Below are 25,818 nucleotides of genomic sequence, written 5' to 3' on the forward strand. Positions count from 1 at the left end.
GGAGAGGCCAAAGTAGGGCCTTTAGCTGAAGCAAAGGAGGAGGTTTTTGTGCAGTTTCATTTTAGCCAGCCTCATATCCTGTAGTCCCTACTTCCCCATACCACCAACATCTGACCTAGCGCCTCCCCACTGGCAAAGCCACCTCTGACTCCTGAGACAGCCCTACTGGACTGGCCCTCCAGATCCCCCAGTACTCTATCTCCTAGCTGGATCCCCTGGCAGCCAGAGCTCTCCACAGAACTGCCGTGGTTGCTCCCCTGGATTTCTGGTCAAGGATGGCTACCGGCTTCTCCTGAGAATGCAGCTGAGAAATGACTCACCCTTCTCTAGATTCTCACCTGTAGGCTCTGAGAAGCAGGATGGGGCCTGTATGATAAAGTCCATGTAACATTCCCCTCTCATCCCAGCCCTGGTATGTCACCAGTAGCCTGCTGTCCCTGGGTAGCAGCCAAGGATGTTTCCCACCGTTCAGGAGACCCCAGTCTGGGACTAAAGTCAGCTTCAGGCTTCTCCTCTCTCCCTTCTTGGAATCAAGTTCATGTTTTTACCAAGAGTTAAAGCAGCCCGAAACCCCAGAGTCTGGATCAATGTTCTCTCCCCTCTTTCTTTATGCCTCTGTTGTTATTTCATGGAATTTCTGGGATGGAGAAAAAATTGAGTTCACTCCAGGTGGAGAGTAAAAGAAACCTGAAAATCTCAGGCCCCAACCCCTGCTACCAGGATCACTGAGGTGCTGAGAATCTGCGTGGGAAAGCGACTGTGTGAATAGTCAAGATGGGGAGTGAATAACAATTTACAACTAGATCCACCTCATTAACCACCAACATAGGCTAACCCTGCTGCAGATAGAAGGGAAACTGGGAGTGATTCTTTGCTGTTCAACCATGGAAACACTGACTCAATTGCAGCACAATGAATATGCTGGGGAAAGTTGGACTTCACAGGCAGGTGGAAATATTAAATCTTAGAAATAGCTGGAGCCTCCATCTCATCATTTCTGCCACCAGGGTCAGGGATTGAGCTGTTCACAGAGCCCCACCACCATCATGCCTTTCCAGCAGGAGATGGCAGCATCACCCACGCAATGCAGAGGAGAGGGCTGAGTGTATCTCTGCACCCTGAGTCCAGGGCACAAACTCTCTGTGCCCCACAGATAGAATATGGCCCTGCTGCAAAGTGACCTCTATGAACAATTAACCTCCAGAACAGCAGGATTGGACTTCAGAGAGGGGAATGGGCTTCTTGTGAAGCTTATAGGTCACTGGATGTTCTGGGAACAGGAGGGCTCTGAGTGTAACACACAGCCCATCTGGGGATGTAACTCAGTGGTAGAGTGTCTACTTTGCATGTATGAGGCCCTGCGTTCAATCTCCAGGTTGATTGTTTTCACCCTGCTGGTTTGCTCATGCCCAGAGGGGATGTGGCCCACCAGTCTCCCTGCAGGAGTTTCAGTCCTGCTCAGTGAAGGGCAAGTGTCAATTGCATGGAAGGTCAGGGCGGGGGCAGTTTCTGTTCCTAAGTTACCTCAGTACATGTAAGATTCCCACCCGCTGTGCTGCTTGGGACAATGGTAGATGAGAAGGGCGAATCCTCCAGCACTGGAGGGAAAGGTGCCATCTGCACAGACTGAGAGGCAAGGAAACAGAGGAGCAGTCAGTGCTCAGAGAGGAGAGAGGTCAGTGATTTACACCCACCAGGAGACACTGTTTTTTTGAGTATCACAAGGGCAGCTGTGTTACTCAGGATCTGTAAAAAGCAACAAAGAGTCCTGTTCCACCTTATAGTCTAACAGACATATAGGAGCATAAGTTTTCGTGGGTGAATCCCCACTTCGTCAGGTGAATGGAGTGGGAATTCTGTGCCTGGCTAGCCAAGTACAAAAGCAATTTCTCCTCCCTTGGTGTTCACATTTCAGCTGCTAGAAGAGGGCCTCATCTTCCCTGATTGAACTAACCTCCTTATCTCTAGACTGATTCTTACCTGCATATTTATACCTGCCCCTGGAAATTTCCACTACATATCTGATGAAGTGGGTATTCACCCATGAAAGCTTATTCTCCAATATGTCTGTTACTCTGTAAAGTGCCACAGGACTCTTTCTTTTTGAGGTGAGTGCAGCTGGCTTGGGATGGTGCTGACGATGGATAGAGAAAAGGCTGGAGTCAATGACAGACGAGACCACAGAAGGCGAAGGGTAATGGCAGCCCCACAGAAGGTCCTGGGTGCTCAGATGCCCCAGTTATTGCACCCTGGCCTGTCACAGAGAGACAAAAGATCCAGCGGGACCCAGCCTCCCTACAGTGATCCCATGGACAAGAACCTGATTGTGAGTGGGGTGAAGGCTCCCTCTGGGCAAAGGGGAGCTGAAATCCCTGAGTGTCCTGGAATTTAAGCAATGGAAACTTCAAACCATGCACGAGTCTGGGCTGAGGTGCATCAGCAGAAAGTTGGGCTGGACATGGGAGGCAGGTTTGTGTAATTTTTGGTGGTGCCCAGACTGGGACTAAGTCCTGCCCCACACACACCTGCCTAAGGCTCTAGGGGGGAGTTTGGGTGAGGGAGGGAGAGAGAGTTTGGGTGCAGGTTCTGGGCTCAGTCAGGGGGTTGGGGTGCAGGAGGACATGGAAGGGCAGGGTGCTGGAGAAAGTTTGGGCGTGGGTTTGGGGTCTGGGTTGGGGCAGGGGGTTGGGGTGCAGGAGATGGTGAGGGGTGAAACATTTACCTCGGGCATCTCCCAAAAGCAACCCGCACCCCACCCCCGTCTGGCAGCAGCCCCTAGGCGGGAGGGCTGGGGGGTCTAAGGGCACCGCTGCCTGCAGACTCCAACCCCACAGCTTGAATTGCCATAGTTGGCAGAGTTGGCACTCAGGGAGGGAGTAGCATGTAGAGACCCCCCCCCGATCCCAGGGGCCGCAGGGATGTGCCAGGCATTTCCGGGGGTGGTGTGCCACATGGAGCAAGGGCGGGCAGGAAAGTGCCTTAGTCCCCTTGTGCTGCTGGCAGTGGTGGCGGAGGTCCCCGGGCCCTTTTAAAGTGCCCAGGGACAGCAGGCAGGACCAGAGGGACACTCCCAAGGGCGTAACGTTGCTTTGCACAATGATAAATCTTGAACAGAATAGAAATGAAATGGCAGCAGAATCTAAGGAATTAAAAGCCTCTGGATTCTTGTGTGTGCACTGACTCCAAACGGAAACTGTAATTTGACTCGCTTTGTGTCTGCGACTGGTAAAATATCAAGGTAAAATCATTCCAGTGATTGTGACCCTGGGTTTGAGGAGGCTTTGGTCTTATTAAAATGCAACTAGCATGTTACATTTATGTTTTTAAAGGTGGCTTCCCTAAGCAATCCCAAGTTGTTCTTCTCACAGTTGGCTGATGGGGGGCCGCAGGAGATCTCCCCAATCTGAGGGAATCTCTCTGGGCCCCACTGTTAGGTCTCCATCCTTTCTCCCCCTAACCACGCCCACCCCTCCCCTCCCCAGTATCAATGTTTTAGCGTGACCCCTCCCTCCCTTTATGGGATACAGACTCTGTGACAGAGACTGACTGGGGCTCCTCTCTGCACAGCCGCAGTGGGGAAGGAAAGAGACTGGACGTGGGGGAGAAGACAGGCAGAAGGAGTCAAATGGGGATAACCCAGAATAGAGGAGATTTTCTTCCTGTTAAAATGTACTGGAGTCTCATGGCTGAAAAGCCGCATCTTGAGTTAGGTTTGATGCATCAGCCTTACAATCGCTGGGAAAGGTGTGACCCAAACAGACTGATAACTGCCTGCTTCCCAGCGTTGTCTAAGAAACACCTGCAGTGGTGCAACTGGTTAGTGCAGAAGGGGATACTGCTGGGGTTATGAATTCAACCCTTACCTAGAGCACTGGTTTCTATTCCTTGTGTAGTTTCCCCAGCTTGCTTTGCTTAATTCATCTGGAAAGTGCCCTACTAGGAAAAGGAAGCTAAGTTCTAAAATGTGGAAGTAGGTGCACAGCTTGGAAACATCCCCCCTGTGCGGCCGTTAGTTTCAGCAGTTTGTCCACTGGCAGCATGAGTTGATTTCTTTGCTGCTGTGAAAGCTGCCAGGAAAAGTTTCTGGTCACCAGAGCCCCCTGCTTCTTCCAGCACATCTCTGGCTCCTTCCATGCCCCAGTCACTGCTGTAGGAGGGTCCTATATACACTGAGTCTAAAGCTTTTCCAAGCCTTCTTAGCGCAGTTGGCAGTGTGTCAGTCTTGTAATCTGAAGGTCCTGAGTTAAAACCTCAGAGAAAGGACTGGGTTTTGCTCCCTGCTTCAGATTTTCTACAGGAAATCAGAGAAAAGAAACTAGAGGAGAGTGGTTTCTAGACACCCTCCCACCCATCACACACACACACACACTGAGACTTTTCTATGGCATTAACTTTTCCTTCTCCATGGAGCTTGTATTCTTCACAGAGCAAAATAAAACAAAAACATGCAAGTCCAAGCCTAATACAGTATGAAACTCAATACAGATCAAATCTCACCCTCAGAGATCTTCCAATAAGCTTCTTTTGCAGACTAGACTTATTTCTTGTCTGGCCCAATCTTTTCACCTGGTATAGTCGGTGTTCCAACTCAGGTGGTAGCTAGGGGAGGTCTCATGACTGCAGCCACCTTTCTTCTGTTCCATACCCTTATACAGCTTTGGTACAAGGCAGGAATCTTTTGTCTCTCTCCTAGAGAAGAGCCCCAGGTTTAAGATGGATTCCTGTACCAGGTGACATGGTCACATGTCCTGGGAGACCCCAAGCCTTCATTCTTCCTGGCCTGACTCACAGACGGTGCAGGACAGAGCCATTTCTAGTCAATTGTCCTGGTTAATGGGAGCCATCAAGAATGAGCTGAGGAAACAGCCTTCGCATCATCAGCAGAAAGCTAGAGGATCTTGGCCAGTCACCTTTTGAAGCCTTGTGGCTTGGCTTCCTCTGCCCTGGGAGGTTGGCCTACAGAGGTCAGCTCTTCCTGCTGGCCTCCTTTCTGCGACTTGCCAAAGGAGGAAATGAGGCAGGAATGGGGCAAAAGAGGAAAGTCGAGCTGAGGAAGGCAGGGCAGAAGCTAAGGGCCTCAGTGCGGCTAAGTGGGGTTAGTAGATTGTCACCATTCGCTCTGCAAAGCCTGGGGAGGTGCGGTTGGCTACTGGGAGGTAGAATCCTGTGCCTGCCTCTTGACTTCCCAGGGATGGCTACTTTTATCCCAGGAGAAGAAGGATGGTTCTGGGTGAAAGCAAAGCTATGGGAGGAAATTTGGGTGCGGGGTGCTGGCTCTGCCCTGGAGGAGGGGGTTGGGATTCAGGAGAGGTGCCGCTTACCCCGGGCAGTGCAGCTCCCAAAGTGACCGATACACACAGCCCTGCATCAGCAGCTCCTAGGTGGGCCATGCCAGGGGGTCTCCGTGAGCTGCTGCTTGCAGGCGCTGCCCCCAGAGCTCCCATTGGCTGCAAATCCTGGCCAATGGGAGCTGCAGAGTCGGTACTCAGGGCAGGGGCAATGAATGGAGACACTCCCCCAGCCCCAGGGGATGCTGGGACATGACGGCCATTTCTGGGAATGGTATGGAGGAACGGAGGCAGAGTGGGCAGGGAACCACCTCACTGCTGCTGGCACATCTCTGCACACCCATTGGGGAAGGGGAACAGTGACCGTCCATGTGCTGCCTGAGGTAGGGGCAGTGCACAGAGCTGCATCCCCTCCCGGGTCTATTACAGGAGGGGAGGGGGGTCTTTTGGCCTCTGAGGTGTAACAGGTCGGGCTAGATGATCACATTGGTCCCTTCTGACCTTAAAGGCTCCGAGTCTAAAAGGGAGAGGGAAGTAGAGGAATATTTTTAAAAAAATAAACCAAACATTGTAATACCAAGATAACTCCAATAGCTCTTTGTATAGTCCCACCCCTTTCTTTCTCCATTGTGTGTTGAATGACCTGCAGGACATTGATTCTCTCATTCCATTGATAAACTGATACAATGCAACTGAAATTAAATCACTTCCCAGCAGAGAAAACATGATATTACTGCATTGGCTGAGAAATGAAGCCAGGTCAACTTCTTGGAAGGAAGCTATGATCACTACTATATCACCAATGCCTCTGGCAAAAGTGCCACTTATGCTTGCTCAATGACGCTAGACCAGCATTGAGGAGATTTTTGGCCTGTTAAAATGTACTGGAAAAAAAACACCTCCATCTTCACTTGGGTTTGAACCATCAGCCTTTCACTTAGCCACAAAAGTTGTTAATCACAGGGTATGTCTACACTACGGGATTATTCAGATTTTACAGAAACCAGTTTTTGGAAACAGATTGTATAAAGTCGAGTGCACAGGGCCCCACTAAGCACATTAATTCAACAGTGTGCGTCCATGTATCGAGGCTAGCGTCGATATCCGGAGCATCACACTGTGGGCAGCTATCCCATAGCTATCTCACAGTTCCCACAGTCTCCCCTGCCCATTGGAATTCTGGGTTTAGGTCCTAATGCCTGATGGGGCAAAAATAGTGTCGTGGGTGATTCTGGGTAAATGTCGTCATTCAGTCCTCCCTCCGTGAAAGCAATGGCAGACAGCCATTTCGCGCCCTTTTCCCTGGATTACCTGGGCAGACGCCATAGCACGGCAACCATGGAGACCATTCAGCCTTTTTTCACTGCCACCGTATGTCTACTGGATGGTGCTGACAGATGCGGTACTGCAGCTCTACACAGCAGCATCCCCTTGCCTTTTGCAAGTTAACAAAGATGGTTACCAGCCATACTGTCCCATCTGCCACTTTGCAAGTTGACAGTGACAGTTACCAGTTATACTGTACCATCTGCTGCTGTCATGGGTGCTCCTGGCTGGCCTCAGTGAGGTCGGCCGGAGGTACATGGACAAAAATGGGAATGACTCCTCAGGTCATTCCCTTCCTTAAGTTTTGTCTAAAGGGAGAGTCAGACATGTCTAGACTATCAGGCAAGCCTACTAAAGAACCAGAGAGACAAACGGCCGCTCCGGGTCAGAGCCCCAGACATCCCGTAGAAATGATGAGCTGCATGCCATTCTAGGGGGTGCCCCTGCAACAACCTCACCCGTTGCTTCCCTCCTCCCCCACCCCTCCTGGGCTACCGTGGCAGTTATCCCCCCATCTGTGTGAGGAAGTAATAAAGAATGCAGGAATTTGAAACACTGACTTTATTGCCTCTGCAAGCGGAGCTCAAAGCGGGGAGGGGCGAGCAGCCTCCAGCTGCTATAATATTCCAGCAGGACTGAATCTCCATTAGACAAAGCTTAAAGAAGAGAATGACCTGGGGAGTCAATCCCATTATTGCCTAGGCACCCCCGACCAACCTCACCGAGGCCAGTCAGGAGCACTCACGGGACGACAATGATGGATACCAGTCCTACTGTACCATCTGCCATCCGGAAGGGAAGGGAAGGGAAGGGGTTGCTGCTGTGTAGTGCTGCACCACCACATCTGCCAGCAGCATCCAGTAGACATACGGTGACATTGAAAAAAGGCGAGAAATGATTTTTTTTCGGTTTGCTTTCATGGGGGGAGAAAGGGGAAAGACATATACCTGAGCCACCCACAACAATGTTTTTGATCCTTCAGGCTTTGGGAATTCATCCAAGAATTCAAATAGTTTTCAGAGAGTGCTTGAACTGTGGGATAGCTACAGTCATCAGTCGCCCCTCCCTCAGTGAGCATCCATTTCTTTCTTTGGCTTTCTGGTACGCTTGTCTCAGCTCCTTAAGTTTCAGCACTGTGTTGAGTCCCTGCTGTGGCCTCTGTCCATCATAGCTTTGGAGATTTTTTCAAATGTTTTGGCATTTCGTCTTTTGGAACGGAGTTCTGATAGAACAGATTCATATCCACATTCAGAGATCAAATCCAGTATCTCCCATACGGTCCATGCTGGAGCTCTTTTTGGATTCTGGGACTGCATGGTCACCTGTGCTGATAGGCGCTCCATGCTGGGCAAACAAGAAATAAAATTCAAAAGTTTGCAGGGCTTTTCCTGTCTACCTGGCCAGTGCATCCAAGTTCAGATTTCTGTACAGAGCGGTCACAATGGTGCACTGTGGGATAACACCCGGAGGCCAATGCCATCGATATTGCGGCCACACTAACCCTAATCCAACATGGCAATACTGATTTAAGCAATACTCCCCTCGTCGGGGAGGAGTACAGATATTGGTACTAAGAGTCCTTTATATCGATATAAAGGGCTTCGTTGTGTGGACGGATGCAAGTTTAATGATATTTAATGTGGCTAAATTCGATATAAACTCGTAATGTTGACCAGGCCAGAGAGAGCAGCAGTTTTCCCCTATTGTTTCCTGCTCTTGTTTTCTTGACTAGTTCCTCCTCTGCACCAACTTTAGAGTGTAGGGTTCAAGTCCCCAGTCAGGTGAAAAACAACTCACAAATATCTTAAACCATGTTTCTGTAGTACTCTTTGATGTTACTTTCTCTCTTCAGGATTTTCCCTTTCCTCAGAAGGGCCTTTTTTGTGTGGGTTTGAAGGGGCAACTTCCTGACAGCCCCTCTGTCCTTGCAGCCTGGAGGAATAAAGGCCTCTGGGCATATAGCATGTTCCTTCCCTGCACACACACACACACACATACAAACAGAATATTCCTAAGGAATTAGAATCACCTGCTACCTTCCCCTGTCCTGCTGGATCCCCAGACGAGGATGCTCTTCACCCCAAACCCATGTCCCCTCTTTTCCCAGTTCCCCTCAGTCCCAGCCCTCAGTCCCTCCTATGCACACTGCTCCTCGCTCCCAACCAGAGCCTACTCCTCTTCATCCTTCTCCCCTGTCCCAACTGACAGCCCCTCCTCTTCCCAGAGCCCCTCAATTCCAACCCACAGGCCCCTCCTCCTCACACTGCCCCTCAATCCCAACCCACCGGCCCCTCCTCCTCACACTGCTCCTCAGTCCCAACCCACAGCTCCCTCCTCCTCACGCTGCTCCTCAATCCCAACCCACAGCTCCTTCCTTCCCTCCAGCAGCAGATGCGTCAGACTCCCCTCTGGAAGATTTTCTTGCAAGATTTCATGTATGAATCTGCATGTGGATTTTACAGTATGTTGGAAATATGTTGGGTTGCTTGCTGAAAAGATCACTTTTGGCTGGTGTTGGATTCCCAGTCTCCATGTTATAGGGGCAGGAGAAATAAAGGGTTGTTAGCCTTGTTGTGTGAATTGAGGGCAGCACAACTGTACTTGGCAGACCCCGATTGAGAGACTCACCCGCAATTCAATAGCACTTGCTAGGCAGCGGACATGGGTTCCAAAGCCAAGTGGCCTGGGTCCCGGGTCCCAATACTAAAATTTAGGTGTTAGACCAACTCTAGGACAGAGTGGCTGTGGAGGGATGAGTGAGTCCCTAGACAACATAGTGAGTACGGTATCAGAGAGGTAGCCGTGTTAGTCTGGATCTGTACAAGCAGCAAAGAATCCTGTGGTACCTTATAGACTAACAGACGTTTTGGAGCATGAGTTTTCGTGGGTGAATGTCATGCATCTGAGGAAGTGGGTATTCACCCACGAAAGATCATGCTCCAAAACGTTTGTTAGTCTATAAGATGCCACAGGATTCTTTGCTGCTCATAGTGAGTACGATGCCTTCTTATTTTCTCCCTTTTCCATCCAGGATGGCAGGTGAACTTTACAGAGGCACCTCTGGGCTTGCATTGACTAAGGACAACAGCTGTGAGTGGGGTGCAGAGATGGTATGGCTCATGTTAAAGTACTTTTGGTTGCTGGACTTACAAACCGTAGGGGAAGGACACTGCCTAGCTTATTTGGGGGTGTGTCTTTTCCTCATTGTTTATGTTTATGTGTTGGAGCTGTTGACATGGCTTCTGCTAACCCTGGGCTTACGTTGCAATGTAGACATACCCTGAGAGGGCATCTATACTGGGATAAAATCCCTGTGGCCTGGCTTGCCTGGCTGATGTGATTTGGATTCCTGGGGCTCAGACTGGAGCCCAGGCTTGGAGACCTTCACCCCTCATGGGATCTCGCAGGCTGGGCTCAAGCCCAACTGTCTACACTGTAATTTTATAGCCCTGCAGCATAAGCCCCACAAGCCTACATCAGCTGATCCAGGGTTTGAGAATATTGACTGGGGTGTGTTAATGGCAGTGAAGACATAATGTGAGGATATGTCCACACTGCATTGAAACACCCAGGGCTGTCCCATGCCAGCTCAGGCTCCCGGGGCTTGGGCTGTGGGGTGGTAAATTTGCAGAGTAGACATCTCGGCTCAGGCTCAATAGTGGGCTCTGGACCCCACAAGGTTGGAAGGGATTTTTGCAAGCAAAAAAGGTAAAATGGCAGTGGAGTATTACCATGGACTCAATGGCATTTCTACATTGGTCTTTCTGCTTTGAGACAGGGACAATAACACGTCCTGCTGCATTCATTATTTCAAAGGGTGGTTTAGGATTTTCATTCTCACACACAGTGCACTAAGCAGGACTCAATCCTCGGTGGAAACTACATGAGCTGCTCACAGATTCTGGAAGCCACAATGTGCCATTTGGTGTGAGATCCCAGACCTGCCCCTGTCCCAGAGGGATGGGGATCACCTGCAAGGAGCTTGGAACACTGACCTATCAGCTCCTAACACCCCAACTTTCAGTAACTCTATTGTCAGTGCCTGTGTGTGTAATTTAAACCATAAGAACAGCCACACTGGGCTGGACCAAAAGACCATCTAGTTCTGTGTTTTGTCCTCTGACAGTAGCAAATACCAGGTGCCCTAAGAGCTACTCAACAAGGCATAATCACTGGGAGTTGAACCCAGGATCTCCTGTTTACAAAACAAGTGCTTTAGTCAGCTAAGTCATGGTACCTGCCTGTGGCCAAAATACAGTGTCTGCTCCCACCTGACTCCCTGCCATCCCCCCCGGGGCCTGAAAAGCTTTGCTTGTGTTTGGATTCTGCAAAGCAGAGGAGCAGGTGACATTTTCCTTGCAAGCTGTGTGTGTGTGTGAATCTTTGGCCAGGTCTGCACTACAAAGTTACTTCAGCATCATTATACTGCTCTAGTGTGTGAAAAACACACAACGCTCCCTCGTTTGGTAGCTTGTGGCTGGTGTACACTCTGCAATGCCACGTCTGACGACAAAACTGCCCTGTTTTTGTGACAAAATAAAACCACCTCTACGAGAGGCCTAGAGCTTTTTGCAGCAAACCTAAAGCAACAAATTATCAGTGTAAATGCTGCTGGTCATTATATCATCATGACTGGCCTCCACTAGTATCCCATAATGCCGGTCGTGAATTCACCTGCCCTGCATTCCTACTACAGAAGCTGGGCCCCTCCCCTTTCATAGCTCCAGAAAGTTATAACAGCTGAGCCGCTATCTACACTGGGATTAGCTTGATATAACTGCATTGCCAGCCTAAGTAATGTAATTACACCAACCTAATTTTGTAGTATAGACCTGTCCAAAGAATCACACACACATCTTGGGAGCAAAACATCACCTGCTCCTCTGCTTTACAGAAGCCAAACATGAGTGATGCTTGTCAGGGCCCAGTGGGGCTTGTCAGAGTGTCAGGTGTGGGCAGACACAATCATTTAAGTAACAGCAGGCACCATGGCTTAGTTGTTTAAAGTATTTGTTTTTGTAAACAGGAGATCCTGGGTTCAACTCCTAGTGGTGCATTGGGGAGTGGCTTTTGGGGCACCTGGTATTGGTTACTGTCAGAAGACAAGTTTCAGAGCTAGCTAGGCCTATGGTTTAAATTACACTCACAGGCATTGACAATAGAGTTACTAAAAGTTTGGGTATTAAGAGCTGATAGGTCAGTGGTCCAGTCTCCTCAATGCGGTTTTACCATTTCCACTTGCTAAACTCCCTGCCAATCTCTATAAAATTACAATGCAGGCATATGTGCTTGAGTCCAATCTCTGAGGCCCCATGAGGGGCGAGGGTTTCTGTCATGGTATAAACTCCCACTCTGAACCTTAGCATCCAAAAGATGGGGTACCAGCATGAATTCCTCTGAGCTCAATCCTAGCTTAGAACCTGTACCGCTGCCACCAACCAGGAATTCCAGTGCCTGGTACACTCTGGTCCCCACAAATCCTTGCCCGGGGACCCCCAAGACCCAGACCCTCTGGATCTTAACACAAGGAAAGTAAACCCTTTCCCCCACCGTTGCCTCTCCCAGGCTTCCCCTCCCTGGGTTACCCTGGAAGATCACTGTGTGATTCAAACTCCTTGAATCACAAAACAGAGAGGACAATTCACCTTCCTCCCTCTTTCTCTTTCCTCCTAGATTCTCCCTGAGAGAAAGTAATCCTGGAACAGAGAGAAATCAGCCTGTCTCTCCCCCTTCCCTCCTTTCTCCCCACCAATTCCCTGGTGAATCCAAACCCAGTCCCCTGGGGTCTCACCAGAATAAAAAAAATTAGGTTCTTAAACAAGAAAAACTTTTAATTAAAGAAAGAAAAAACAGTAAAAATTATCTTTGTAAATTTTAAAAAAAATGGAATAGATACAGGGTCTTTCAGCTATAGACACTGGGAATACCCTCCCAGCCAAAGTATACAAGTACAAATTAAAATCCTTTCAGCAAAAATACAAATTTGAACTCCTTTCAGTCAAATGCACATTTGAACTTCTTCCAACCAAATACACATTTGCAAATAAGGAAAACAACCATAAGCCTAACTCGCTTTATCTACCTAGTACTCACTAGTCTGAACTTATAAGACCCTGTACTGGAGAGACTGGAGAGAAACCTGGTTGCACATCTGATCCCTCTGAGCCCCAAGAGTGAACAACAACCAAAACTAACAGCACAGCCAAAAACTTCCCTCCCTCAAGATTTGAAAGTATCCTGTCCTCTGATTGGTCGCCTGGTCAGGTGACAGCCAGGCTTACTGAACTTGTTAACCCTTTACAGTCAAAGAGATATAAAGTACTTCTGTGCTATTAACTTTTCTTATTTGTTTATGACACGCCCCCCAAATCGCTGACAGTGTGGAAGTACACTGGCAGTGATTTCTCCCTAGAACTTTAAAATAAACAGGTCAATAAACACATGCATCCTTACATATTTCACTAATTAAGTAAAACTACAAGATTTTTCACATTGTAAGGACAATTTTTAACCAGTTGATTTTAGGGAACTTTCACAGGAGAGTGCATCAACTTCTTGATCTGTTGCCACTGCAGACCTTTCCCGGTTGTGGAAAGGGTCACCTCTTCCACGCCACCGTTACTTTTCCCTTTATCGTAGACACCGTCAGGCAACTCAGCGTCATCTCCTCCCTGGGCTGTGAACTGACAAACCTGTAAGTCTCTGTAATAAAAGGGCTTGAGAGAATTAACGTGGTACACTCTGGGCTTTAGGGAGGAATTGGGAAATGCTATGAGGTAGTTAACAGCTCCTAGGCGCTCTTGGACCGTGAATGGCCCTTCCCATGATGCTTCCATGTTATGGGCCTGTTGCGCCTTCAAGACCATAACCTGTTCTCCTGCCTTGAAGGAACCCTCTCTGGTATGTTTATCATACCAGGCCTTTTGCTCCTTTTGAGCATCCGTTAAGTTTTCTTTAGCAATGGCTAAAGAGTATCGGAGGGTGCTTTGTAGGTTGCTTATGAATTCCAGAATATTAGTCCCTGGAGAAGGCATAAACCCCTCCCATTGCTGCTTCACCAACTGTAATGAACCCTTAACCTCATGGCCATACACAAGCTCAAACGGTGAGAACCCTAAACGGGGATGTGATACAGCCCTGTAAGCAAAGAGCAACTGCTGCAACACTAGGTCCCAGTCATTGGAGTGTTCATTCACAAATTTACGTATCATGGCCCCCAAAGTTCCATTAAACCTTTCCACTAGGCCATTGGTTTGATGGTGGTACGGGGTGGCAACTAAGTGATTCACCTCATGAGTTTCCCACAGTTCTTTCATGGTCCCTGCCAGGAAATTAGTTCCTGAATCCGTGAGGATATTGGAGGGCCAACCTACCCTGGCAAAAATGTCTGTTAGGGCCTGGCACACAGTTTTAGCCCTAGTGTTACCTAAAACTACTGCTTCCGGCCATCGGGTAGCAAAATCCACGAAAGTCAGTATGTACTGCTTTCCTCTGGGGGTCTTTTTTGGGAAAGGACCCAGAATATCCACAGCTACTTGCTGAAATGGGACCCCAATTATGGGGAGTGGCTGGAGAGGGGCCTTGACCTGGTCTTGGGGCTTTCTCACTCTTTGGCACACCTTCACAAGACCGGATATACTTGGCAACATCCTCGCCCATCCCCTCCCAGTGGAAGGACTTCCCCAACCTGTCTTTGATTCTGTTCACCCCAGCATGGCCACTGGGATGATCATGGGCCAAGCTTAAGAGCTTCCCCCGGTACTTAGTTGGAACCACCGACTGTTTATGTGGATGCCAGTCTTCCCGGTGTCCACCAGAAAGAGCCTCCTTATATAAAAGCCCTTGTTCTATAACAAACCGGGATTGGTTAGAAGAGCTGAGAGGCGGTGGGGTGCTCCGTGCCGCCGCCCAAGCTTTCTGAAGGCTGTCATCTGCTTCCTGCTCAGTCTGGAACTGTTCCCTTGAAGCTGGAGACACCAGTTCTTCCTTAGACTGTGGACTTGGGCTTGGTCCCTCTGGAAGCGATGCAGCTGATGAGGTTGTTTTCATGGCTGGTAAACCACTCTCCGCTGGTGCACCAGGAAGTATTTCAGGCTCTGGCTGAGCCTCTTGGGTATGGTTGTCTGCTGTTTCTGCCAGTTCATACTCGCTGGCACCCTCTGGCATTGGGGTTGAAGATGCGTTTGCAAGTGCTGGCATCAGTGCTGGCAATGGTTCTGGTGCTGGTTGCGTTTCCAGGTCCGGGTCTGGGACTGGAAGTACTGTGGCTGTTGCAGTCGTTGGCAGGGAATCCGGGTCCACTACCTCTGTCTGGGTCTCTGCTAACACAGATGGGGCCCCTGTGGTGTGGACAGTTCAGGAACAGGGATGGGTCTGGAAGTTTGCCTGGCTTGGCTGCATGTAATCATTCCCACCCTCTTGGCCCACTTTACCTGGTTGGCCAAGTCTTCCCCCAGTAGCATGGGGATGTGATAATTGTAGAGTGCAAATGTCCACATTCCTGACCAGCCTTTGAACTGGACAGGCAGTTTAGCTGTAGGCAATTTACCGCTTTGGACATGAAGGGGAAAATTGTCACTGGAGCCTTTGGGTTGATGAATTTGTGGTCCACCAAGGATTGGTGGATAGCTGACACTTGTGCTCCCGTTTCTCTCCAGGCGATAATCTTCTTTCCGCCCACTCTCAAGTTTTCCCTTCTCTCCAAGGGTATTTGAGAGGCATCTGGGCCTGGGGATTTTGGTGTTATTGTGGTGTAATGAACTGTAATTGGTTGGGGTTCTTGGGGCACTGGGCCTTTATGTATCCCCGTTCATTACATTTAAAACATCGCTCAGCTGACTGGTTACTGGGCCGAGGTGGGTTGCTGGAGAGTGGTGCGGTGAGACCATAGGGTGTATGGGGCTTTTCTTGGGTTGTAGGTGGGGCCTTGGGCTGCCCCTGGTGATAGGGTTTAGTTTCGGTTTGCCCCCTCTGATATTCGCTCCAACTGCTAGTAGTTTTTTTCTTTTTTGCCACTTCCACCCATTTGGCTCCAATCTCCCCCACCTCGGTTACAGTTTTGGGCTTCCTATCTAGGATGTACCTTTCTATTTCCTCAGGAACACCCTCTAAGAACTACTCCATTTGCATTAGGAAGGACAGCTCTTCCAGAGAGTTAGCACTTGCTCCTGACATCCAGGCATCCCAATTCTTTCCAATGTGGTAGGCGTGTTGGGTAAATGACACATCTGATTTCCACCTTAAGGCTCTGAACCGCCAATGGGCATGCTCAGGTGTTAGCCCCATTCTGATTCTGGCCTTGGTTTGAAAAAGTTTATAATCGTTCATGTGCTCCTTAGGCATTTCAGGCGCCATCTCTGCTAAGAAACCACTGAGCTGTGGCCTCAGCTCTATCATGTCCTGGTCTGTTGGGATGTTGTACCCATGGCAAGCCCTTTCGAAATTTTCTAAGAAGGCCTCAGTATCATCACCTGCCTTGTAGGTGGGGAATTTCCTGGGATGGGAAACAGTACCTGGAGTAGGGTTGTTAGGGTTGGCTGGTAATTCCTGCTTAGCCTTTGCTAATTCCAAGGCCTGCTGGTGGGCCTCCCTCTTGGTCTCCATAACCTTCTGTTGGTCAGCGTCTTTGTCTTTCTCTTCTCTTTCTCTCTCTTTTTCTCTTGCCTCCATCTCTTTTTCTCTCCCCTCCATAGCTCTTTTGTGGGCAGCTTCTTCCCTGGCTATTTATGCATTAATTTCTAATTGTTTTAGTTCCATCCCTCTCTTATGTTTGTTGTCTTTCTCTGTTGCTTCCAGCCTAGCCACTTCTAGTTTGTTAGCTGCTTCACTGGTGCTCATTTTCCTGCTTTCTTGTGCTGGCCACAAGCCTCTGCAGTTCACTGAACTGGGATGCACTCAGTTCAGGGCTGCTTGGTTAACAGAGACTTTCTAACTAGCTGTATCTGAGAGGCAGAAAGAAAGAAAAACAATTCACCTTGTAAATTCCTTTTGCTGACTGCTTGCTCACAGCTTGAAGCCTTCTCTTAACAAAGACTCTTGTTAAAAAAACTTAACACCTCTGCCCTCAGGCTGCTTTCTAAGCAGCTAGAAAGGAGAAAAAAATCCTACTGGCTTTTGGTTTAATATGATCCCACCGCTCTGCCACCATGTCAAGGTTCCTTCCCCACTCTGAACTTTAGGGTACAGATGTGGGGACCTGCATGGACACTTCTAAGCTTAATTACTAGCTTAGATCTGGTATCACTGCCACCATCCAGAATTTTCAGTGTCTGGATCAGTCCCTGTCCCCCCAAAACTTTCCCCTCCCTGAGTAGCCTTGAGGGAATTCACCAATTCCCTGGTGAACACAGATCCAAACCCCTTGGATCTTAAAATAAGAAGAAATTAACCATCCCTCCTCCTTTCCCCCACCACCCCCTGGTAAGTCCAGATCCAATCCCTTTGTATCTAAAAACAAGGAAAAATCAATCAGGTATTAAGAAAAAAAGGCTTTTAATTAAAGAAAAGAAAGGTAAAAATCATCTCTGTAATATCAGTATGGAATATACTTTACAGGGTAATCAGATTCATATAACCCAGAGGAACCCCCTCTAGCCTTAGGTTCAAAGTTACAGCAAACAGAGGTAAAATCCTCTCCGCAAAAAGGAACATTTACAAGTTGAGAAAACAAAAATAAGACTAACACGCCTTGCCTGGCTGTTACTTGCAAGTTTGAAACATGAGAGACTGGTTCAGAAAGATTTGGAGAGCTTGGATTGATGTCTGGTCCCTCTTAGTCCCAAGAGTGAACAACTCCCAAAACAAAGAGCACAAACAAAAGACATCCCCCCACCAAGATTTGAAAGTGTCTTGTCCCCTTATTGGTCCTCTGGTCAGGTGTCAACCAGGTTTACTGAGCTTCTTAACCCTTTACAGGTAAAAGAGGCATTAACCCTTAACTACCTGTTTATGACAGTAGCTATTTACAGGGATGGGAAAACCCCTTCTCTCACTGTCTACTCCAGAGTGCTATAGCAGTGCCACAGCAGCGTTTTAAGTGTAGACAGAGTGAACCTAGATCTGGTTCCAGCTCACACTGTGGATGATCAGGTACTAAGACTACAGTAGTAATAACACTCTGGTGCTTGCATAGTTAGCAGGATTCAAACCTGCATTGGGTGACCCCCATGGATTTCAAGTCCTTTGCCGTAACCACTTAGCCATAACTACAGGGTACAATTGTTTCACTACACAATGATTCTGTTCTCACTGAATTGTCACTTCAAATTGTTTGCTCAAACCAGCTTCCCCAGCACACTCATGGCGGCGCATCAGTGTAAGTGTGTCCTTGGCTGAACAGCGAGAATTCCTGCCCATTTCCCTTCCGGCTGGAGCATGATTAGAGTGTGTTTGTGTTAACAACATTGCTGTAGATTGTTGTTCATTCCCCACTCTGACAATTCAGAAAGTCCCTTTCCTAGTCAAATCTCCAGCACATCGTTTCAATAGCAGGGGGCAGGATTTCTCTGGGGCACTGAAATATTTCAGGGGATTGGTGTGTAAGCTCAGCCTTGCATTCCACCCTTGATGTTTCATGGACTAACAACAGCAGTAGAAAGAAAGAGCCGAGCCAATATCTCCCTGGCAGGGATGCAGGTGCCACGTCCCCTCTGACCATCACCATTGCAGGAGAGAAGGGTTCACTGGAATCGAATGCCCTGGCTCACACCAGAGACACAGGGAGGTTTGGCTGTTCACAGATCTGTGCAAAGGAAATTGTGTCTCTGTGTGAAATTGAGGCGGGAAATGAAACACTGGTGGCCTAATGCTCTAGGGAATGTGGGTGAAGGACTCGGGGTGAGAAATGATTTAACAGGTGCTTATATCAATTTATTGCCCTGATTAAAAACTATGGCTAAAAAGCAGCCATGTTGTTAGTACTAGTACCTGTGTAGGGCTACCTCAGTGGGTGTCAAGTCCATTGCCTTCACCAGGGGCAGTCAATTATTTTATTAAGATCCACATTTCTTGGTCAAGGTCTAGTCAAGGTCTAGACTTCAGAGAAAATAATACACTAATGGTAAGAAGAAGTATGTAAAAGAAAATTGCAGTCACTATGACATAACTATGATTGTGTCGTGTTTCACTCTTTATATCTGGCACCACCTCCTTTCTTTTCTGCCTTGTAGTTGACCAAGGGTAAAACTAAACGTCTCCGCAGATACCAGGGAGTGTTTATGTTAATTCCTCTGAGCTATACAGTGGTTTGATGTTGCTGCTTTGAATCCTCTATCTCTGCTGGGATAAGGAACAATTCAGGCTGTAACTGAACTGAAGGAGGGAGATCATTGACAGGGAGAGGGATGCCTCCTCTTAAAGGTTTTTTTCTAGCTGGCACAGTAGCATAGCTAAGGGGGGAGCAGGGATAGTGGCCATTCCTCCCGAGCACATTTTCCAGAAGATGCACCCTTCCACACAGCCAGCACTGGGCTCTGCACTCAAAGTCCGGAGCTCGGTTTTGTGTGTGGCTGCAGGCTGGCTCTGGGCTCCGCACAGCCCTCCCGCATCTCCAACCCTGCTCGCTCACTCTGGGGCTGCAGGCAGTGTCGGCTGGTTGCCGGGCTCCCCAGGAATGAGGAGAAAGAGTCTCTCGCCTGCCCGCAGATGCCCGGCACCCTAAGCCGGGGTGGGCTCTGCCAAGAAGGGAAGGGGTGGCAGCACAGCCCCCCACAATGCAGCTGGGGGGATGAGGATCAGCTGCCCCATTGACCCCCAGCACCCCATGCAAAGCGAGGCAGCCGCGCAGCAGGGAAGGTGGCTCTGAAGCTGGCGGAGGTGGTGAAGAAGGAAGGAAAAGGGGAGGATATTTTTTTCTTGTGGTCTCTCTTCAGCGGAGGGGGCTGAGGGAGTGGCAGAACCAGGAAGCAAAGGAGCGGCTTTGGGAGCAAAGGAGCGGCTTTGGGAGCAAAGGAGCGGCTTACGGGTTTGGGTTACCTGGTTTTGTCTGCAATATCTTTATTCAGGCCTAACAATTCTCATGTAGCTAGTCACAGAGGTAGGAAAGAAAGAATCACTGTTTGCCAGTGTAAGGGCTTCTCTTCCTGGGACAGTCTGAGGCCCTGCTCTTTGGCTACACAGGCACCTCCACCGCAGCTGCAGACAAACGGACCCTCTGCAGAAATGGCTGCGGCAGCTCCACCCGAGCAGCGGGAGCGGTGCGTGGGGCGGTGAAATGGCCGTGAGCCTAGGGCATGAAAAACTCTATCGCTGGTCCTGCCAGCACCACCGGGTAAAGATGGTTAAAGAAAACTTAGTTTGGTAGCATCCTGTCTGGCAAGAACTCACCTATCAATATCAGGGGTGTGACACCCTCATTTCTGTGTTGTTCTAACACTGTAGTCCCCACTTCCCTAGTGTTTGTCTGTATAATCGCTGTCTGGGTCTGTGATTGTTTCTGTCTGCTCTTCCTGTCTGTTTTGGAGTAAGCACTCCCCTTCCATCTATTCTCAGACAAACACTGGAATGAACTGTTTGCTACCGCTGGGTTCCAAAAGCATTTGTGGAGTGGAAGATGCCATTTCTGGGGGATTGTTCCCAAGCTGCAGTACTTTGTGTTCAAACATCTCCCAGCTTCCTTGGTGAAAGTAAGACCAGGGTTTCCATGCAATATACAGGAAGGAGGTAATTGCTCATCCTAGATGGGACTTGAACCCACAGTCTCTGATGTAGAAAGCCACTGCCTTATCCATTATGCTACTGGGGCCCTGACAGCTAGTTGCAGAAAGGATGGAAATTCCCTCTCATAAGTGCACATTCCTCACATTCACTCAGAAGCCAAATACCCCATTTAATCTCCTTACAGAAATGTCTGCATCCCCTGGCAGCAAGGCAACTGGGCAGGTCGCTGACAGAGCTGAGCAACACCTTTCTACCAGCCATTTTTAGAGAAGAATCCCACCGTAGAGTCACCCCTCCCTCCTTCAGCACCTCCATATCTGTGACTCTGAGTGGCAGTAGGATGATTAGGGGGCCAATCAGCATGTAAGGAGTAACCAGATGGGGCAGACCCAGGGGGAGGCTGTGGGCTGCTAGTCAGTTTAGATCAAAGCTGCACAGCGACGTGATACCCAGGGATATACTGTGTCAGGAGAGCCCAGCCATGCTGCCCAAGCCTGAGTCACATCTGCAGCCTGGCCCGCCCCGGCTTACGGCACACAGGGCCATGTGAGTCAATAGCAGGTCGAGTCGGGAGCCTCAGCTCTTTCCCTTGACAGCCACACAGAGCTGCCTAGCATCCCGAGAGCCTCCCTCGTGTTCTCCCGCAGCAGCCGACTGCTGGTGTGGGTGGGAAAAGGGGACCAGGAAGCTGTGCAGCCTCATTCTAGGACAGGAGACCCTCGTCAGGCCCAGACCTGCCTCTTGCCTTCAGACCAGGCAGCCAGAGGTGCCAGGGAGCTCCCTGGCAGGCCACCGCCTCGCCTCAGTCACCTCTTGCCTCATGGCCCAGGTTCTTGGTGCTCTGCTGGTCGCCGCCTCACTTGAATGCCCAGAGCAAAAAGAAACAAGCACAGGCAGAGCCGGCTTTAGGCCAATTCCACCAATTCAGGCCCCACACCCAGTGAGAATCTTTCCCTGGCTAGAGACTCCTTTTTAATTTTTACTCACCTAGCAGTGCTCCAGGTCTTCAGCAGCGCTTCGGGGGTGGGTCCTTTGCTTGCTCCGGGCCTTCAGCGGCACTTCAGTGCCGCTGAAGACCCAGAGCAAGTGAAGGATCTACTACCAAAGACTCAGAGCACCACCCAGTGAGTACAAGCCCCGCATGGTTGGGTTTTTTGGGGGTCATCCCTGCCAGGACCCCGTTGGAACTGTTTGAATTGGGCCCTGCACTTCCTAAAGCCGGCCCTGAGCACAGGCAAAGCAGAAAATGGTTTTGATCTATCAACTGCTGGGTTACAGGTCTAGCATACTTCTGCTGCACCACTCTGCTGGCTTTTCACCCACAATCCCCAGCACCCAGTGTTAGGCCTGAAAAAAAGATATAGCAGACAAAACCAGGTATGCCAACCTGACCAAAGTCAGGCTAACAGAGGTTTGTGGGTAATCCCTGAGTGGAAAAGAACTGAGAAGCAGCATGTCTCACGAAGCGCTGGGAAAAAGTGAGATAAGGGAGGGGCTGCATTCCTGGTATAGTACCAAGTGTGTTGTGTTAGGAACAGTTCCTTTGAAGAACTGATAAGAAATCCCAGCCTCCCTGTTTTCACTCCTTGGTTCAGTTCTCTGTCTGTTTTAACTCCCCTACATTCCTAACTTCTGGTGCTTGCTAAGATATTGTTAATCACCTAATGCTATAAAACATGTATACTAAAAGTGTCTAGTTTCTAGTTGTTAGAAGAAGGGGGTGGGTTGCTCCAGTGAACAATTTATGACGCATCGGAACTGTCTATATAGGCTTATACTAAGATGTAAAGGCAGGCTGGTTCTCTCTGGAGATGAGCTGCTCTCTATTGATGCGTGCACTTGTCAATAAAGAGCTTTTGATCGGACCTTGCTGGTGTTGCCTGTCTCTCTCGCGGTCAGACAACGAACTTTGCCGTCTGGGTTAGAGTCCCTGACACCAGTCTCCAGTATCCACACTAGCACCTTGTGAGCTCTAGCGCTGGCAGGCAGATGCACTGGTTTTTGCTGGTGCTACCAGCAGGGGATCAGCGTCATGTACCACTCAGCCTGCCGGGGGCTCCAGGAAACACATCTGCAGGCATGGTCACACTCTGAGGCCACCAAAAAAATTGTGATGAGACCCCCTGATCCAAAGCATGGAGGGGGAAGCACCTGAGGCCAGCGGACAGCCTGAGCTAGGCAGATGCTCGGAGCAGAGCACCAGAGGGCTGCACTGGCTCCCTTCTTAGCAGCAAACTATCAGTTCCCCTGAGACCTCAGCCTGCAGCTAAGGGTAGTGCCCACAGAGGGTTAACAGCCAAACCCTGACCCATTGCACCACAAAGACACATGGATACAAATCTGCTGTTACCAAGGCTGCTGCCTAGCAGACTGCTCGTCTGCCTGCCAGTGCTAGTGTTCACAAGGTGTAGTGCAGAGGTTGGAGGCTGGGTGCTGGCTGTTACTTGTGAAAATCCAGCAGAGTGGTGCTGCAGAAGCAGGTTGGGCCCGTTACCCAGCAATTGATGGATCAGAACCAGCCTTTGCTAAAGACTTGCTTGTTTCCTTTGCTCTGGGCCTTCGAGTGAGACAGTGACCAGCAGAGCGGCAAGAGGTGAGTGAGGCGAGGCGGCAGGCTACCAGGGAGCTCCCCGGCACCTCTGGCTGCCTGGGCTGAAGGCAAGAGGCAGGCCTGGGTGTGACGAGGGCCTCCTGTCCTGGCCTCAGGCCGCACTGCTTCCTGGTCCCCTTTTCCCACCCATACCGGCAGACGGCTGCTGCGGGAGAACATGAGGGAGGCTCTTGGGATGCTAGGCAGCTCTGTGTGGCTGTCAGGGGAAAGAGCCTTCTTCTCTAAAGATGGCTGGCAGAAAGGTGGTGCTCAGCTCTGTAAGCGACCTGCCCAGTGACCTCGCTGCCAGGGGATGCAGACATTTCTGTAAGGTGCAGAAAGAGGCTTTTTGGCTTCCAAGTGAATCTGAGGAATGTGCATTTAGGAGGTAGGACTGCTGTTCTTCCATCAGTGGCCTAGTGAGTAAGGCCTTGGCTTCCTAAGTTGAAGAGTGTGGGTTCAAGTCCCATCTGGGGTGGAAAAACTGCTTTCCTCCTGTATATTGCAAGGAAACCTTGGCCTTATTTTCACCAAGGAAGCTGGGAGATGTTTGAACACAAAATACTGGGCCTAGGGAGAAATCCCCCAGAAGTGGCATCTTGACAAATGCTTTCTAAACCCATCAGCAGCAAACAGTTAATACTAGTGTTTGTCTGAGACTAGAGGGAAGGGGAATGTTTACTCCGACACCTCAGTGAGTGAAACAGACAGGAAGAGCAAGGCTGTCCTGAAAGAGAATGGATCTGTCTGGAGACAAAGCAGAACCTGAGAATGAGCAATGGTGTGAAAAGAAGAGGTTTAGATGTTAGTTAGTGTTAGGGGGCTCATCCTTTCACCCCTCCTGTTCCCTGGTCCTTCTTGCATGAACAGAGAGCAGCAATACCCAAAGTCTGAAGGTGCAAACAATTAGATGTTTATTGGATTGAACTTCCAGCAAGCAATGATTCCAGTTTCCTTCCTCAGTGTCACCATCCCAGCCCTGATGCCACAGAGCCTTGCCTGTGTCCCTGCTCCCGTTCTCCCCCTTAGGGAAACATAGGACATATGGTGACACATTTCCTGATAGGGCCAGGCATCAAGGTGGAAGGTGTTGATATTCCATTTGTCCCACTGTCCCGTGCATAGTGCAGGTCCCTGCACCTTCTCTCGTATGGGCATGCCACACCTGTTCCAATTAGTGTTCCAGACTTCCCACTATAGTGGGCCCTAGAAGGTTGGGTCCAGGTTGTCTAGTACAGGGGGAGGGGCTTACTCCATTACTTCTAGGTTATTTCCATAGGCAACGTGACACAAGTATACTTAGCAATACACCAGCTGCTGTAATAATCCACAGCAACACCAAGAGACCTGAGCACTGCAGCATGGTCCAACATCCTGGCCACCACCGAAGCACCTCCTCTCCTCCTTTGACAGAGTCAAGCTCTTTACATATCCAGTTGCTGGCAGTTGCAATACGCTGCCGCTGCAGGTTTTTGTGCTTTAGTCCATATCATAAGTCCATTCAATGTCCACAGAGAAATGGGTTATTGTCCAAACCAACTTAACCACATGGTGTGGAATCAGGCTGTATGCGCTGGTTCGATTATTCACAGCACTAAGATTCACAGATGTAGCTCTGCGCCAAAGCCCAGACAGCAGGGTGTAGTGTGGAATTTGGTTAGGGGCTGGTGTAATTGTGCCCCCAGTAATATATATATTTCCAGCAAAACACCTCATACACAGTACACCCAATTGTCCATCCCTTGCCACGGGCCAATGGGTGTGCTTCTCCACAGCCATCAGGGAGGGGCAATTCAAACATCTTCTCTGGATTTACACCATTTTACACACCCCTCCATTGATTCCTAGTGAGCAAATCCCCTTCTCATTATTCCCATAGGGCTTGTGGGGCCCACCTTAGATGCCAATTCACTTCCAGATACCACGGTAGCTATTACATAGGTGCTGGCCTCCTAGTCGAGCATTTTGAATTTCCATACACATCTTCCCCCAGGTCAGCCTTTTGAAGCCATCCCCATCCATGTCATGAGGTTTTCTGTTCATTGAAACACAACAATGCTAACAACAAGACAAACACCACAGACAAACAACACAAAACATAGACTCATGGTATTATGGGTTAGTCTTTTGCTGACACCAGCTTGCTTGTAGAGTAACTGAAAAAAAAAGAAACAATTTCCTCACACACCCCAGGTAGGGACAGATTAGTGCTTAATAATAATAATACCACTTCCTTTTACAAATTTCCTTGCTAATTGCAGGAAAAACAGAAGAATTACCTCCAGGCTGTCCTTATTTTGTTAACTAGTCACAAAGTGAATTACCCCACTCACTGGTCATCTATGAAATTCATGAACTGGTGTGCCTCAGTTTCCCCTCTTGTACAACAGACCAAGTTTGCAATAGTTTCTCTGATGTACCGAGCTTTCAGTTTATCCTCAGGTAATAGCTGAGAGACAGCTTTAGATTTAGCTTTAACACTGTACATACACACACACACTCCTTAGGGTTAACCTGTCCCCCTTATTTTCAGGCTTGACTTGTTTTTTTCACCTCCCTTTCCTGGAGGGTCACAATCTGAATCTTCCAGTAGACTGTTTGCTGACCAGATGTATTTATTATTTGCAACTCCCTTGTGTTGCCACTGATGGGCCGTTCTCTTCTTCCCCCATCAGCTAGGTTATTTACATTCACACAGGCTTTCTGGCTTGCTTTTGGATCCAAAGCCATCAGCAGCTCAGAGACTGTCTTAAAAGGGACACAATCAACTTCCACCCGAGTTCTGATTACTTTCCACTTTCATCTTCTGCTTCAAAACACACAGATCTGAAAAAGAAACCACAACCTATTGTGGCTCCCTTTGGAGCCCTAATATGGTTTTAATTAAGTGCCATGTTTTGTTTGCATTTCTTTTACCTCTTCTCCAATATACACTGCACACGTCCTTGGAAAATGCAC

General features: G+C 49.1%; 2 long non-coding RNA genes across 2 annotated transcripts in view; both read right to left on the reverse strand.

Moving 5' to 3' along the window:
* The window catches only part of LOC115643514, a 308,917-nt gene that overhangs the window by 225,062 nt on the left and 58,037 nt on the right, over positions 1-25,818 (reverse strand). The window lies entirely within an intron of this gene.
* On the reverse strand, positions 1,505-21,695 carry LOC115643515. The gene is made up of 3 exons (XR_003998343.1): positions 21,606-21,695; positions 15,776-15,778; positions 1,505-1,515 (listed from the first exon to the last, which is right to left on the reverse strand). It is a non-coding gene; the product is annotated as an uncharacterized LOC115643515 (long non-coding RNA).

This window comes from Gopherus evgoodei, unplaced genomic scaffold (genome assembly GCF_007399415.2).
Source record: "Gopherus evgoodei ecotype Sinaloan lineage unplaced genomic scaffold, rGopEvg1_v1.p scaffold_61_arrow_ctg1, whole genome shotgun sequence".
Classification (NCBI taxonomy): domain Eukaryota; kingdom Metazoa; phylum Chordata; order Testudines; family Testudinidae; genus Gopherus; species Gopherus evgoodei.